This window comes from Gracilinanus agilis, chromosome 1 (genome assembly GCF_016433145.1).
Source record: "Gracilinanus agilis isolate LMUSP501 chromosome 1, AgileGrace, whole genome shotgun sequence".
NCBI lineage: Eukaryota > Metazoa > Chordata > Mammalia > Didelphimorphia > Didelphidae > Gracilinanus > Gracilinanus agilis.
Window position 1 is genome coordinate 743,676,049 of NC_058130.1, and position 16,823 is coordinate 743,692,871.

The window sequence follows — 16,823 nt, forward strand, 5'->3', positions numbered from 1 at the left end:
ATTTGCTGGCAGAAACACTAGGGCTCGGGGTCTGACTCTAACCCATACAGACTATATATCCCAGCATAGGACACTTAGCTTCTCAGTGTCCCAAACAACTCCCTAAAATTTCAAAGTTAAGAAGAGCTGCAATGGCAGATGAATCACACACACACACACACACACACACACACACACACACACACACACACACACAAGCTGAAATTTTCTTACATCAAAGATATTGCTGATCTAGACCAAAAGCCAAGAACAACAGGTCTGTTTAAAACTCTTCATAACTTAGTCCATTCCTATTTTCCCAAGATTCTGACACTTTTTTCTCCACTATGCAATCTCAAATCCAGCTATAATAGCTTCCCTGCAGTTCTTTGAAAATAACAAATTTTAAATTGTAAAGCAAATTTTAAAGTTATAGAGATGTCCATTGTTCCTATTATTTCTATATCTATGAGACTTCCAATTGGGGATTTCCAGAGCCCACATTCCCTAATTTTCCATCTCAAGCCTTTGTACTGGATGTCCTGATGCCAAGAATGCTCTGTCCCCCCAACTGTGCCCCTGATTCTCCTGGTGGCTTACTTTGTGACTCGGCTCATATTCTACCTTCTACAAGAGGACTTTCTATGTTCCCACCCCCCATGTCTGCTACTCCCTGCCTTCTCCTTTGAGATTATTGTTTTTCAGTGATTTCAGTCATGTCTGATTCTTCATTTGAGGTTTTCTTGGCAAAGATACTGGAGTGATTTATCATTTCCTTCTCCAGCTCATTTTACAGATGAGGAAACTGAGACAAACAGGGTTAAATGACTTCCCCAGAGACACAATCTTAATGCCTGAAGCCAGATTTGAACTCGGGAAGATGAGTCTGGAAAATGTCCTATAAAGACCATTAAAGGAATTTTTTTCTTAACTCTGAGCCAGGGCCACTTCCTGAAATGCCAACCATTTTTTGTTGCTGTTGTTGTTGTTTGTTTTCTAAAAGAATCTCCATGGTTAACTAGACAAGGTGGTATCCTAAGAGACCTGGGTTTGAGTTGGGCTTCTAACCCTTCCTAATTGTATGACCTTGGGAAAGTCATTTTCTTTGAATCTCAGCTTCCTCACTGTCAAGTGTGATATCTACCTCAAAAATCTATTGTGATGAATATGGAAATGGAATAATGATGGAATAATAGAATAATGCATGGAATCTCTGGATTAATGCATGCCTCCCCCCAAAAAAAGCATTGACGATTTTTAAATTACATAAATGTTCCTTATTCCTATTATTTCTGTAACATGGTACTTCCAAATGGGGACTTCCAGAGCCCACACTCCATAAGTACTCTTAAGCTCCTAGAAGCAGATTTTAACCCCTGCCCCACCCCTTTCCTCCCAATACCTACCCCAAATACATGTATCTGAAAAAAATCAATGAATAAGAAATAGAATTCTGAAATCAGTTCTCTCAGCTGCTAGAAGAAGGGCCAGGAGAAAGGAACACAGAATCCATAATGCCATGTTTTTAATCAATCTATCAATGAAAAGCTATTCCCATAGACAGATAAAGATGTATGTAAAATCACTTAGGAGGGTATTCATTTGCATGTCATGGAGATATTCAACAAAGTCATGGAAGAATAGAATCAGGGGAATCACTATCTGGAGTTAAAAGGGCCCTGACTGCCATCTAGTTCGACCCAACATTTCATGGCATTCATTGAGCAAGATATATAAGGCATAAATAGAGAGGAAGCTTTCTGATCAAGATGGAACAGAGTACTGGCCTAAAGATTTAATGCAATTTTATACTGTATTAAGAGAGACATTGGGAAACTAGGTGAGGCAGTGGACAGTCTTGGACCCAAAGTCAGGAAAACTCATCATCCTGAGTTCAAATATCATCTCAGATACTTCATAGCTATGTGACCTTGGGCAAGTCACTTAATCCTGTTTGACTCAGTTTCCTCATCTGTAAAAAAAATGAGCTGAAGAAAGAAATGGCAAACCACTCCTGTATCTCTGCCAAGAAAACCCCAAATGGGGTCATGAGGAATTGGACATGGTAGAAATGACAACACAAGAGAGGCAATAGAGGCAGCATTGGCATAGTGGATAGAAAGTTAGCTTTGAAGTCAGAAAAACTCAGGTTCAAGTCCTACCTCGGATACATACTGAGTCTGTGATCCCCCCAAAATTACTGAGCCCTCAGTGCTCCAGACAACTAAGGCCCTAAGTTGAGGGAACATGCATTTATCAAGTACTTTTCAGGTCTTGGGCTAAACGCCTTACAAATATACTTTCATTAGATCCTCACAACAACCCAGACTGAAAGGTGGATGATGGTATTTTTCCCATTTTATAGCTGAGGAAACTGAAACAAACAGAGGTTGTGACTTGCCCAGGGTTACACAACTAGAATGTGCCTGAAGTCAGATTTGAATTAAGGTCTTTCTGATTCCAATTTCAATGTTCCTGTGTCACCAGACTGCCTAGCTGTGTATGATTTTAATTGGTTGAAAGCACCTCCTTGATAAGAGTTCTTTTTACCCATAAAATCAGACATTTATATGTATATATGTTTGTGTGTGAGAGAGAGAAACAGAGACAGAGAGTAAGACAGAGAGAAACAGAGAGACTGAGACAGAAAAAGAGACAGAGACAGACAGAAACAGAGAACAAGACAGAGAGAAACAGAGAGACTGAGACAGAGAAAGAGACACAGAGAGAGAAAGACTGAAAGTCAGAGAGATTGATTTGAGGTACCATCATTCTTCTAGTCTTCCATTTTCTCACTTTTATCCTGGATTTCTCACTCAACTGAAATTGCTCTCTTCAGTATTATCAGTGATTTCCTAATTGCCAGATCTGATGGTGTTTTCTCAAGTCTTCATCCTTCTTGATGTTTATACTAACTGTGACACTGCTGACCATCTTTTCATGTGGATACTTACTGCCTCATCTCTGAATGTTTATGACACTCCACTTTTCAAGTTCTCTTCTTATCCATCTGACCCATCCTCCTCAGTTTCTTTTGCTGACTCACCAACCTTAAATATTCCCCCAAGGCTCTATCTTGAGCCATCTTCTCTTTTTTCCTTATACTCTTTCACTTGGTAATTTCATCTGCTTCCATGGTTTGATTAATTTACATAGATGGTTCCAAAAGCTTTCTATCTCTCCTTACATAATGAACCTACCTACTGGACATTTTGAACTATAAGTCTCATAAGAATCTTAAAATATAAATGTTTCAAGCAGAACTCAGCCAAAAGTTCATCAGTAAGTAGTTATTAATCATTTACTATTGGCCAGGCATTTTGCTAAGCAAAGAGGATATGAAGAAAGAAAATACTAATTATTTTTCCTCAAAACCAACCCCTCTTTGGAATATTCCTCTTTTTGTTGTGGATAACCTCCTCAACTTTCACTCCTCATTTTCCCTTGTCCAATATATTCACTCAGCTGCCAGATCTTGCCATTTCCATCTCAATATCTCTCACATGGTCTACTCTGTACTCAGTTACTCTGCAGTTCAGGCCCAGAGTATTTCTTCTCCAAGATTAATGAAATCACCTCTTAATTGGTCTTCTTTCCCCAAGTCTCTCCTTCTCTAATCCATCCACCACACAGCTGCCAACTGTCTATCTGAGCCGCCACCACCCCTCACATCTATCTACTTCTATACCTATTCAAATCACAATCATATGGATAGTCATACAAAGAGAAAGATTTTGATTCTTGGTAAAGAAAAAACTTTCTAACCATTAAGAGTTGTCCAAAAGTAAAGCAACACCTCAGAATATAGTAAGGTTCCCATCCCTAGAAATCTTCAAACCAGCCCAGATAACCCTTCATAGGTATATGCTGAAAATAAAATTCTTTTTCCAATATAAGGCATACAAAGGATCCTTTTAAAGTCTGCTCTTGGATTCTTTGTTGGCCCAACCTTGCTTCAAGGCCCCACTGCTTCATAATATCCTGAGGACTTATTTTTCTCTTTAAAGAATCACCTCATGTACTGTTCCCATATCAACAGGCCATTCTTTCCTGAAAACTCTGATTTGAAAACATAGAGATTAAATTTTAAGTACTAATTATAATGAAATGGGGTCAGGGCAAATGTATTCCAAACTTCATCCCAGGCTAACCTCTAGGGCACTGCCTCTCTTTTCTAATGAGTCACTGTAGGGCAAGAATAGAATAATATGCCTATTCCTAATGCATATATTTGTCTCATGTTTACCCTGATCCCATGCCTCTCATTCCTAGAGATTATTTAAACTGCTTATAGACATCTCACCGAGGTGAAAGCTTTCAGAATGTTCCTTAATTGGTGGGGAAATTCATATCACTGAAGACTGCAAGCTAGAGTTTAAAAAAACAAACCAACCAAAAACAACTTGTTAATTTAATCATTTAAAAGTCCCCATTAAACTCTCTCCTCAGAAGGCTCATCATGGTAGAGAATTGACCCTGGGTTCTCTAAGGAGTAGCCAGTGGTGAAGAATAGATCCCATCAAATTAGAAATACAATTCAGTTCTATCCAATTCAGTATAATATGTATTTATTAGAAATAGCATTGGTAGAATGGAAAGAGGACCTTGGAGTCAGAAGAACCTAAGTTCAAATTCTGCCATAGAAACATGATAGCTGTGTGGAAAATGAGAAATTCACTTAACTTCTCAGTGATCTCCCTCCCCCCAAGCCCACCTAGGAAATCCTCCAAGGCAGAGTTCTTAATATAGTGTCCATGAGTTAGATAGTGATGGATGGATGGATAGATAGATAGATAGATAGATAGATAGATAGATAGATAGATAGATAGGTGAAGCTGAGAACACAACTTCCAAGTAATTAGGAAAGTATGGAAGAGGGGAAGATTTGAGGGAGAAAAATGATTTCAGTTTTGTATATGTTGAGTTTAAGATGTCTCCAGGGCATTCAGTTTGAAATATGTAATAAGCAGTTAATGATGTAGGACTGAAGGTGAGAGAAGAGTCTGGGAAGTATGCATATGTGTTGATCTGTGAGTTACCTACAAAAAGAGCTTTTGGAGCTCATGAGGTGACCAAAAGAGAAAGTATGGAGAAAGTAGACTAGAGGGAAGCAGAGGAGAGTGGGAAGGGAAGAGATGAAGGGGAAGGGAAGGGAGGAGTAAGAGATCAGATTTGGGAGACCCAAGGCTAGAAGCCAAGGTTTTGGTTAGGGGAAGAGTGAGAATGATGGCCAAAGAGAAAGGGGCATGATATAGAGACCACTGGGAACTGAGGTGAAGACCTGGGTCATATGAAAAATCAAGTTTCTTGAGCAGGAAAGTGGCATGGTCAGACAGTCCTTTTGAAAGGTTATTTTGACAGATATGGGGAAAATAGATTGAAGAAAAGAAATACTGGAAACAGGGACACTAATTTGGAGGTCATAGTACAATAATCCAGATGAAAGATTATAAGGACTGACATGAATTGAGAATGGAAAGAAGTCAAAACATACATGAGCTTTGAATATGGTTCAACTCTGAAGGCAAAGGATTAGCCTTTATAAGCTTGGAAAGTCTCATTTCCAGCATCCCAGCTGCCAGCACTCTCTTCTGCCCCAACAACTCATGAAGAGCATGTGATCAGGTGGGGTTGAAGGACTCAGAGCTGGTGAATCACAGATTTCTTGAGGTATCGGTGAATGAAAAGAAAAAGAAAAAATAGAGCCTTATATTTTCAACCACTTCTTGAATTTCTTGAAGAGCATTTGAAATCCCTACTTAGTAGATGCTTTCCATCAGGGATTAGTATATTTGATGGCATGACATAAAATAGCATTCAACTATTTTCTATTAATATACTGCTGCTAAAGTAGTCACCTCTTTTGTGAAATGCCTCCCAACTCTAATAGAAAGACAATTCCTGCCATTGAGTGTTATTGCTATCCAAATTTCTAGGTAAAATGGCTTCAGAAGAGAAGGACCCAGGTTGAGAATTATGGGACATTTTTGCCATTCTGGGGGGCTAGGGCAAGCCTTCAGAAGAAAAAAAAACTGTCCATAACATAGAGAGGTAGCATGGAATGTGAGCCATTCTTTGTATCAGAAAGTTTTAGATTATTATCCTACAATACTAGTTGTATGGCCCTGGGCAAATCACTGATTCTTAATGTCTCATCTCGAAAATAGAGATAATAATACTATATCTCACAAAATTATTATGAGGTTCAGATGAGGGGTTCAAATGAGTAATTCATTTTGCTACTCTCCTTAAAGTCCCATCTAAATATTATTATTTTTTTAGAGGAACAAAATCCCAATGTTTCATATCTTGCTGGGTGACCTGTTGGCCAGTGTACAACTATCAGCATAGTATATATAGTGCAAAAAAATTCTCATTCTAAAGTCAGAGGACCTCAGTTCAAATCCTACCTCTCATATTTATTACTTACATGCTTTGCATAAGTTTCAGTATATCTGGCCCTCAGTTTCCTCATTTATAAGATGAGAGGTTGAACTAGATACACTCAGTGGGGAAACTTTTGTCTCCAGATCTGTGATCCAATGAATACCAGAGAGGAGAACTAAATTGCCCACAGGCACAGAGAATAAGCATAAGATTTGGGTCCAGAATTCAGGACTTCTGGCATTCAGACCAAAATTCTTTCCATAAATTGGGATGGAACACAAGATGGCTTCTGGAGCGACTTTCATTTTTGAATCTATGAACCTATGAATTTCAGCCTCTAGAATCTACCAATTGTGTTAAGCTAGAGCTAAAGTATGCTTTGTCACTAGTGGGGAAAACCTTATATTTATAGTCAAGAACCCTGGTAGTACCAGCGAGTTCCTGTTCTGCTTACTACCTGCATGACCCTGAGCCAGGTTCTGTCCCTTCTTGGGCAGATTTCTTCACCTTTAAGAAGATTTGGATGAGATCTCTAAGTTCCCTAGTTCTCAAACATTTTAAGATCCACATCAAGATGTCTTTTTCAGCCTCAAAAATGCTAATTAGTCCATGATTCTAAGAAACACCATTGCAAGGAAATGAGAAGCATAGCAAAGACGGATGGGATGGAGGGAGTTTAGCCTACTTAAGACAATCTTTCTTGAAGCCACAATTTCTGAACAATTAACAGGCTGGTTATAAATGACTCTTATTTATTCATTAAAGCAGATGTATGTCAAGACCTTCTCTTGGAAACAGCTTGCTCAGCATTTAGTCCATGTTAATGAATACAAAATATACTTAATTCCTATAATTTCAGCTTTTCGCTAGTTCGGGCTGGTTGCCCACCCCACTTTCTGCCTCTTTCCAAAGCTGTGAAGTCTAATCATAATAACTGATGTTTATTCTGAGCCCTTCTTGCTGGCTCCTCTATACCAACAACAAAAATAAGGATCTGGAGTATGATCAGTGTGAGAACTTCTTCCACTAATTTAAATCTCAATTTGACTTGACATTAAGTAGACAATCAAACTAAAGAATTGCTTGAGGCACATGGAGGTGAAAAAGACTACTGAGAGACTGTCAGCTGGGATAAGTGAAACCAGCACTATGAAAAGGATGAAAGGAGGAGGTAAAGAAAGGGAGAGGTATTAGAAGAAGGAAAAAGAGGTAAAGAGAAGGGGAAAGGAAGTCAGCCTACCTAAGTGTAAAGAGGATTGGTTCTACCATCTCTACCTGCATTACCCTGGTCAGACTCTCTGGGACTCAGTTTTCTCATTTATAGAACAAAGACCTAGATGATCTCTAAGGTCCAATTTCTCTCTAAAATATATGATCCTCTTATTCCAAGATAGACAAGTTGGAATGATAAATAAAGACCCATCCTCAGCGTTAGGAGGACCTGGATTCAAATCTCAACTCTAGCATGAATTGAATGAGTCCCTTAACTTCTCAATGTGGCTAGGTAATTCCCTAAGATTCTAAATTGCTGAATTGCTTTGGTAGAAGGTAGAGAGAGTTTCCTCAATGTGTATTAACTAAATAGACAAAACCACAGATGGGGGGGGGGGGGATGATAAATTCAGTTATACATTTACAATGCTTTGAAGCTCACAAAAGGAATCATATATATTATCACATTTGAGTATAGCATCCCCTCTGAGATAGCCTCCCCAACTTGCTCTCGAACTCATGGATTAGGTCCCTAGGATATGACTACTATCTGACAGGTGCCAGAGGGGATTCCCTATAGGTAGTCTCTATACTACCTAATCTTATAGCATGTGAGCCCCTACCAGTGTATCTCCCACTAACAGTCATACCAGTTGTTGACAATAGCATTTTATCAAAAGTATTTACTAAGGTGGCATAATATTATCAGTAGCTATTTCACCCATAAACCTAGGCTAAAGCCTCTCAAATACATGTACCAGGCACCAGGGGGGCAGAGCAAAAATGGCAGATTAGAGGCAATGCAGGTAAAGTCTCTCAACATTCTCCTACAAATAACTTTAAAATAATTTTTCAATTCACATTTTGGAGCAACAGAGCAAACAAAAGGTCAAGGTGAGACATTTTTCCAGTCTAAGAAAACTTAAGCAGTCAGCAGACCAAGTTTGTGACACCAGAGTGGAGGCTTGTCCCAAGCCCACACATGCAGTCACAGCAGCAGAAGTACCTTTGGGGGCTCTCAGCCCGGAGACAGTAAGGTGGTCAGAAAATGGGTCAGAAAGAGACTAACATTGGGTATAGCTGCCACCAATCAGCAACACTATTGCCCATATACAGTTCTGGGTGGCAGTGTATGAGTGAGTGTGTATTTGTGTGTTTGTGTGTGTGTATACATAGTTGTACATCAGTTGTATCTATAAATATTATTTATCCAATGGGGAAAAGGAGAGGAAAGGGATAAGAGAAAGGAGATAGGGAATAAATATCATATTGGTTACCTTCTCAATGGGTGGGGGAGGAATGGGAAGGAGGGAGAGAATTTAGACCTCAAAATTTAAACAGAAAATAAAGTTAAAAATAAACAAGTGATAAATTTTTAAAATAAAAAAGAGAGAGAAGTCTTGGTATAGTGGGAGGGAAATTGAGTGGAATTAGAGTTAAGGGACTGGGTATAAATATAATCTGACATTTACTAGTTGCTTAACATCTCTAAGTCTCAATTTTCTCACTCATAAAATGGTAATCATAATACATACTTTACAAGGTAGTTGTGAGCTTCACATCCTAACTCTGCTACTTATTGTCTTTATGACCTTGGACAAGTCATTTAATCTCACTGGGTCTCAGTTTCCTCATCTATAAAAGGAGGCAACTGTATTATATGACCTCTAAAGTCGCTTTAAGCTATAAATCTGTGATGTACTAACCTGTGAGAAAAATGATATGTTTTGCGAAGTACTTTGTAAAACCCAAAGTGTTTAAAATGTTCAATAAATATCAGCCATCAACCCACCCTTCTCTCTCCTGCCTCTATAGACTCACCCAGACACCCCCTAGGCTTGAAATGCACACCCTCTGCATCTCTTCCTGTTGAAATCTTCTTCGTTCAAGATTCAGCTCAAGGACTATTTCTTCCACAAAGCCACCCTTATTAGCACAACTGAAAGTGATCTTTTTCCAATCTCATCAGATTACTTTTTTGAGGCCTGTATTTCACCCCATCACACTGTCTCCTATGATATTGATTTGAGCACAAATCACTTATTGCTCAAGTTGACTGTCAGCTTCTAGAAGGCCATGGGGTATCTTTTTCACTCTTTTATTCTTGATTTCAAGTGTAGGGCTTTGCACATAGAATAGACTTAAGAAACAGAAGGGACTTGAATAGGAATGGAACTGAAAGACATAGAATGAAATGAAACTTAAAAGAATGAATGGAATGGAATGGAACTGAAATGAATGGAACAGAACCAAAAGGAATGGAATGGAAGAGAAACAGAACAAAATGGAATGAATTGAAATGGAATAGAACCGAAAGGAATGGCATGGAAGAAGATGGGACACAATATAAAGGAACAGAATAGAACAAAATATAACTCAAAGGAATGGAATGGAATTAAATGGAATGAAACTAAAAGGAATGAATAGAATGAAATGGAATGGCATAGAATAGGACTGAAAGTAATGGAACTGGACAGGATAGGACATAATAGAAAAGAATGGAATAGAACAGAATGGAATGGAATAAAAAACTAAAAGGAATAAAGTAGAATGAAATGGGATAGAATAGAATGGAACAGAATGAAATGGTATGGAATTGAAATCAATAGAATGGAACCAAAAAGAATGAAATGGAACTGAAAGGAATGGAATGGAATGGAAACAGAAATGAATAGAATAGAATGGAATGGGGTGGAATGGAAAAGGATAGGATGGAATAGAAAAGAATGAAACGAAATAGAATAGAGTGGAATGGGATGGAATTGAATAAGACAAGATGAGATGGAAAAGAATAGAATGGGACAAAATGAAATAAGATGGAAAGGAATAAGAAGGATTAGAATGAAATAGAACAGAATGTAACATTTTAGTCTTAAAAAGTTTATAAGTCCTTAAGCTTCAATAAGAAAGGTGCAAATCAAATGTAATGGACTTCTGTACCAGCAGCAATGCAATGATCCAGGACAATTCTGAGGGACTTTTGAGAAAGAATGCTATTTACATGGGTCAATGGGGATATGATTGGGGATGTGGACTCTACATGATCACCTTAATGCAAATATTAATAATATGAAAATAGATCTAGATCAATGATACATGTAAAACCCAGTGGAATTGCTCATTGGCTATGGGAGGGGGTGGGAGGAGGGGAGGGAATGAACATGAATCATGTAATGATGGGAAATTATTCTAAATTAATTAAATAAATAAAATTTTTCAAATAAGAAAGGTGCAAGCTTCTGAAATAAGGTAGGTGACAATTCTGTATTCTGCTCTGGTGGGTCCATATTTTGTCTTTGTTTCTCCATTTTATTAATATAGTGACTGGCACATAGTAAGCATTTAAATGCTTGCGGGTGATTTCATTGATTGTGTTGTTCATATCTTGGCATTGCATTTTAAGAAGGAACATATAAATCTAGGAAGTATCCAGAGGAAGGTAATCAAAGTAGTAACGGTCTTTGAAATTAATACTTTACAAGTATTAAAGAAAACAAGGGATGGTTAACTATAAGATCGGTTGGGGATAAGGCAGGATGACAGTTGTCTTTAAGTACTTAAAGATCTGTCAGGTGTAGCAGGGATTATCCTTGTTCTGCTTGGCTCTCAAAGGTGAGAGCTAGGAGCAACAGAGGGAGATGGGGTGGAATTGAGAGAGGGATATATGGAAGCAACTTGTTTTTCCCCTGCAATTCTGATCACACAGTTAGCTAACTTTGGAGTGTTGGAATCCAAACCCCAGATCCTTGACTTTTTCTGGTCTTCTCCAATGAGTACAATCAATAGCTAATAGCTAACATGTATACAATACTTTAAGGTTGACAAACACTTTTCATACATTATCTCGTTTGATCCTAACATTAGGTCTTATTATTATCCCCCATTTTACAGATGAGGAAACTGAAGATCTTGAGAGGGATAAATTATCTCATTCCATTCCATTCTATTCCCTATCTCATCCCACCCCATCCTATTCAAATCCCATCCCAGGAAAACCTTGCTGTTAAATGTCCAAGGAGGAATTCAAACACTATTCTTTCTGACTCTTGAGTTCAGTGATCTATCCACTATGACATTTATCTGCTGAGGGCAACAGTTGAGGAATTAGAAACAGTAATATGGAAAATGACATAGTTTGGAGGAGCTTGTCACACAATCACAAAATCTCAGAATGATAATGGATTAAAAGGGCCATCTAGTCCAACCTGTAGAGGGCAATAACTCCCTCTATGGCATGTCCAATGAGTGGTCTTCCAGCCTTTCCTTCAAGGCTTCCAACGAGTCAACTACTTCACTTCCAGATATCCCTGATGGTTTAGAAGGTTTTCCTTAAATTAAGTCTAAAGCTGCTTGTCTGAATTTTCTGAAGCCTCCAATTTACAAAGGGGGTGATTTGCTGGGCAAAAGTGGAATTTCCAGCAAATGGCACCAAAGGAAGTCCAATTAAGAAAAGGAAATTATGTTCCTTCACTGCAGGATTTGTTTTGTGGCTTCTAATGAGTTTTCAGGAAAGGTGAGCAGGTGGTCACACAGGCTGGTTGGCTCTGGAGTCTCCCACAGTCAAGATGTCATTAGTGTCATTCAAAAGAAGTGTGACTATGAGCCATGGTGGGAAGGACCAGGGATCCATTATCAAGCCAGCTGCTCCTGGAGCCTGAAATATTAAAAGTCTAGACCTCTCCAGGATATCATGACCCACTGAAATCTAAAGGTGTTTACATGTTTTTCTACCCCTGAAGTCTTTGAGTGCTTCAGATCTGCTTGTGCAATAAAAATAAATTACATTTATTTGGACTTTAAAGATTGCAAAAGCCCATCTCAGGGAAGAAGTGGAGAGGAGAGAGAGAATATAGATCACAAGTGATCAGAAAAAATTGTTGAAACATTGTTTCTCTATGTAATTTTTAAAAAGGAAAAGACAAAAAAGTGATCTGCAAAGTTTAAAGCACTATAACCACGTTGGCTATTTTATTAGCATTTTTATTATAATAAAGTTATTGTTATGTACTATTATTGTATTAGGAAAAGCTTCACATAAAAAAAAAGTTGTGTTTGAACAGAGTTTTGAAGGAAGTTTTAAAGAAAAAGGGAATTAAGAGGGAGTACAGGCTTTCCAGGCATCTGGGACAACATAGCTAAAGACCTCGAGCTAGGAAAAAATAGAATATTATGCTTAGGGGAATGGTGAGATTCTAACCTAGACTTCTTGCCTCTGTTGACAATATTAGAGGCAGTGTAGTTGAATGCACTGTAGGAATACACTAAGTAAAGAACAGAAAGAACTGTAGTTTTCCAAGTACCTCCTTTACTAGGAGTAGAATCTGCACTAATGCAGAAGACTTCTCTCCCCCTCCATCCTCCCCAGTTCCTTATATCTCTTAGGACAACTAGTGAGCTACTCCAAAGTTGGTGAACAGAATGAGAAAAACCCTACACATCCCTGAATGACAGATCTGAACCCATTTGAAAGGAAAGCTCAAGGGGGCAGTGAGGTGGCTCAGGGAGCCAGGCCCAGGGACAGAAGGTCCTGGGTTCAAAAATGACTTCAAATATTTCCTAGTATGACCCTAGGCAAGTCACATAACACCATTGTCCTAACCCTTACCACTCTTCTGCCTTGGAACCAACAGATAATATTGATTTAAGACAGAAGGTAAGGGAAAAGAAGAGGGAGGAGGGGGGAGGGAAGGAAGGAAAGAAGGAAAGAAAGGAGGAAAGAAGGAAGGGAGGGAGGAAAGAAGGAAGGAAGGAAGGAAAGAAGGAAGGAAGGAAGGAAGGAAGGAAGGAAGGAAGGAAGGAAGGAAGGAAGGAAGGAAAGAAGCGAGGGAAGGAGGAAGGAAGGGAGGAAGGAAGGAAGGAAGGCAGGTAAGAAGGAAGGAAGGAAGGAAGGAAGGGAAAGAAGTTTCTGCAGACTATGTTTTGAAAAAATCCCATAAATCTCATCTTGTATTCAGTCTTTCTCCTGTTATAAATTCCATAAAAAAAGTTTCCCACCACTTCTCTCTCTCCACATGCATTCAATGTCTATAGATTGAACTTCCAGATGTACAGTAGTCTTTCCATGACACAGGCATTGAAGACACTTCTTGAATCATCCCAGTTTGTGGGCTTCCAAAAAGGTCTGAAGTGTGTAAATGAGAGAAAGGGCTGCTAGATAGAAAACAGTGTGGTACAATGGAAAGACAAAGATTAAGCTTTAAATCCCTCCCTGAGGGACATGACTGAAGACAAGACCTTTAATCTCCCTAAACCTCAGTTTCCTTATATGCAAAATAAGAGAGACTTCAAATCCATTTTATTTACTTACTGGCTGAATAACTTTATTTACTCCACACTTACTAGCTGAATAACCCCAAGCAAATCACTTTACCTTATTTGCCACAGTTTCCGCAGCTGTAAAATGAGCAGGAAGGGGCAACTAGGTGACTCAATGGTTTGAGAGGTAAGCCTCAAGAAGGAAAGTCCTGGGTTCAAATTTGATCTTAGACATTTCCTAGTTGTGTGACCCTGGACAAGTCATTTAACCCCCATTGCCTAGCTCCTTGCTGCTCTTCTGCCATGGAACCAATATACAGTATTAACTCTTAAGAATGAATGTAAGGGTTTTAAAAAAATGAGCTGGAGAAGGAAAAAGCAAACCACTCCAGTATCTCTGCCAAGAAAACCTCAAAAGGGGTCACAAAGAGTGGGACTCAGCTGAAAAACAAACAAAAAAAACCATGACTTTTAAAGTCCCTCAGTTTATGGAGAGAAGGGAAAGGTAAACTATCGTGATCAAAGTATAGGATCTGAAATCATATGAGGGCCTGGCTTCAAATTCTGCCACTCTCTGAGTGAACTGAATCAATCACTTCCCCCTTTTTTCTTTACTTTCCTCATCTGTAAAACATCTGTTGCTCTCAATGGTCTCCAAGTTCCCTTCTCTGAATGTGTGTCCATAATAGAAGACCTTGAGCAGGGACACAAAGCTGTCTTGCCTCAGGGTGAGGAGAGGAGACAGTACCAGCCCCAAAGAAGGAAACTCGGGCTAAGGACTGGGATGGTACGTCAGGGAAGAGTCGGAGCTGTGTGTCTGGGAAGGAAAACACTCATTTTAATTAGAGGGCTCGAGTTCTAAAAATGTAGAGAATTGAAAGGCAAGGCAGCTTTAGAACAATGGGCCTGTTTAATCAGCCTCATTCCTAAAGGCGTTCAGACAATGCTTTCTTTAAAGGCTTAATCTGTAGCAAATTGGGCTTCTCAAGAAGGGAAGGCTAGATTTCTCCCAGTTTAGCAATTCAGCTGAAAAAAAAAAAAAAAAAAAAAAAAAAAGCAAAGTTGTATCTTGAAGCTATAAAAATGTTTAAAGCTTTCTCTTAAACAGTCTCGGTGATGTTTTCCCTTTCATGCTATCAGCTCCAGCTCCACTGAAGAAGAGTAACTTTCCCAAGAGCACTTGATCTAACTCTTTTGACTTCCTTTTTGTGGGGTTTTGGGGGGAAGAGAAAGAATGAGGAAATGTGGGGGGTGGGGGTGGAAAGAATTCCTGGATTTAGAGAGAGCTGCCAGGGCTCCCTAGAAATATCAGGATAATTGACATAGAGGTGGAAGCAACCCCAAGGAACAGCTGGCGTGACCCCCTCATTTTATTGCATTGGAAAACCAAGAGCAACACATTGCCCAACTAGGATTTGAACTCAACTCCTCTGACTTGAATCCAGTTTCTGAATCTACGTGTAGCCCTCTGCGCATCTCCTTTCTCTGCTTCCCACCTCAAAACAGATCAAACTTCCCTTCAAACTGCAGCTTCAAGGACACTGAGGGGGTCCCGGCTTTATCATCGCAGGGCAGGGATTAGCCAGATTGTGCCCACTGGACATCATAGCTACCTCCACCCACTCATTCATAAATACGGGATTGTGCCTGCTCTGAGTGAGCCTTCGTGCTCTCAGCTGGGGAAGGAGGAGGAACTCCTTTCTATAGAGGTGGCTTTGAGGGGGAAGCCAAGACTGACCTTGGGGCCAAAATCCAAAAGGCAAACTATGTCCCCTAAGAGCCACCGTCCCCTCAGTGCCATTCTTTGGCACATAGATGCTAACACGGATGAACTCTAAGCCCAAAGCAGAGTATATGTGCCACTTCTCCTCTTGGGCTTCTTTCCCTAACTCAATGCCTCCCCCTAAGCCAGTGATTCCCAAAGTGGGCGCCACCGCCCCCTGGTGGGTACTGCAGCGATCCAGGGAGGCGGTGATGGCCACAGGTGCATTTCTCTTTCCTATTAATTGCTATTAAAATTAAAAAATAATAATTTCCAGGGGGCTAAGTAATATTTTTTCTGGAAAGGGGGCGGCAGGCCAAAAAAGTTTGGGAACCCCTGCTTTAACAAAGTCAGGAGGGCAGCTGGGTAGATAGAGCCCTGGGCATGGAATCAGGAAACTCATCTTTATGAGTTCAATTCTAGCCTCAGACACTCACTACCTCTGTGAGCCTGAGGAAATCACTTAACCCTGTTTACCTCCGTGTCCTTAATCTATAAAATGAACTGGAAAAGGAAATAGCGAACCACTCCGGTATCTTTGCCAAGAAAATCCCATGTTGAGGTCACAGAGTCAGCCATGAATGAATAATAAGGGAAAGTCAGGAAAGCCCAGCGAAGAAGGAGCTACAGCTCTGTTAGGGGAACTCCTACTAGAATTCTGTCTGGTAACTATGCCCATAATGACATTTTCCCTCTTTATCTACTGGTAACTTAGCTTGCTTTGTTGTCATTCTACAACATTCTGCTGTTTATTATGTGCCCGGTGTTTATAAAGCCTGGAGAGTTGCCTGAGGCACAGACTGGGGCTAATATCTGACCCCTAGTTGTATAAGCCAGTAATACCTGAGAGGAGTTGAGAATGAAGGGTTGCTCTCTAGCCCCAATGCCAGGTTGTCTCTAATACATAAGTTAAAAACAAGTCATGGTTCTATGCCAGTTTTATCAGTGAAGGGAAATCCATTGAAATCATGTCCTAAAAAAAAAAAAGCCTAAATCTCCTTTAGAAGAAATAGGCTTGAGGGCAGCTGGGTAGCTCAGTGGATTGAGAGCCAGGCCTAGAGGTTCAAATCCGGCTTCAGACACTTCCCAGCTGTGTGTCCCTGGGCAAGTCACTTGAACCCCATTGCCCACCCTTACCACTCTTCCACATAGGAGCCAATACACAGAAGTTAGGGATTTAAAAAAAAAAAAAGTAATGGGCTTAGAGGCAGGAAGAGAGATTAAAATC

At 39.7% G+C, this 16,823-nt stretch overlaps 1 protein-coding gene across 1 annotated transcript in view; it reads right to left on the reverse strand.

Annotated features, from left to right (window-relative positions):
* The window catches only part of ADGRD1 (adhesion G protein-coupled receptor D1), a 488,370-nt gene that overhangs the window by 74,854 nt on the left and 396,693 nt on the right, over positions 1 to 16,823 (reverse strand). The gene's annotated exons all lie outside the window — the stretch shown is intronic.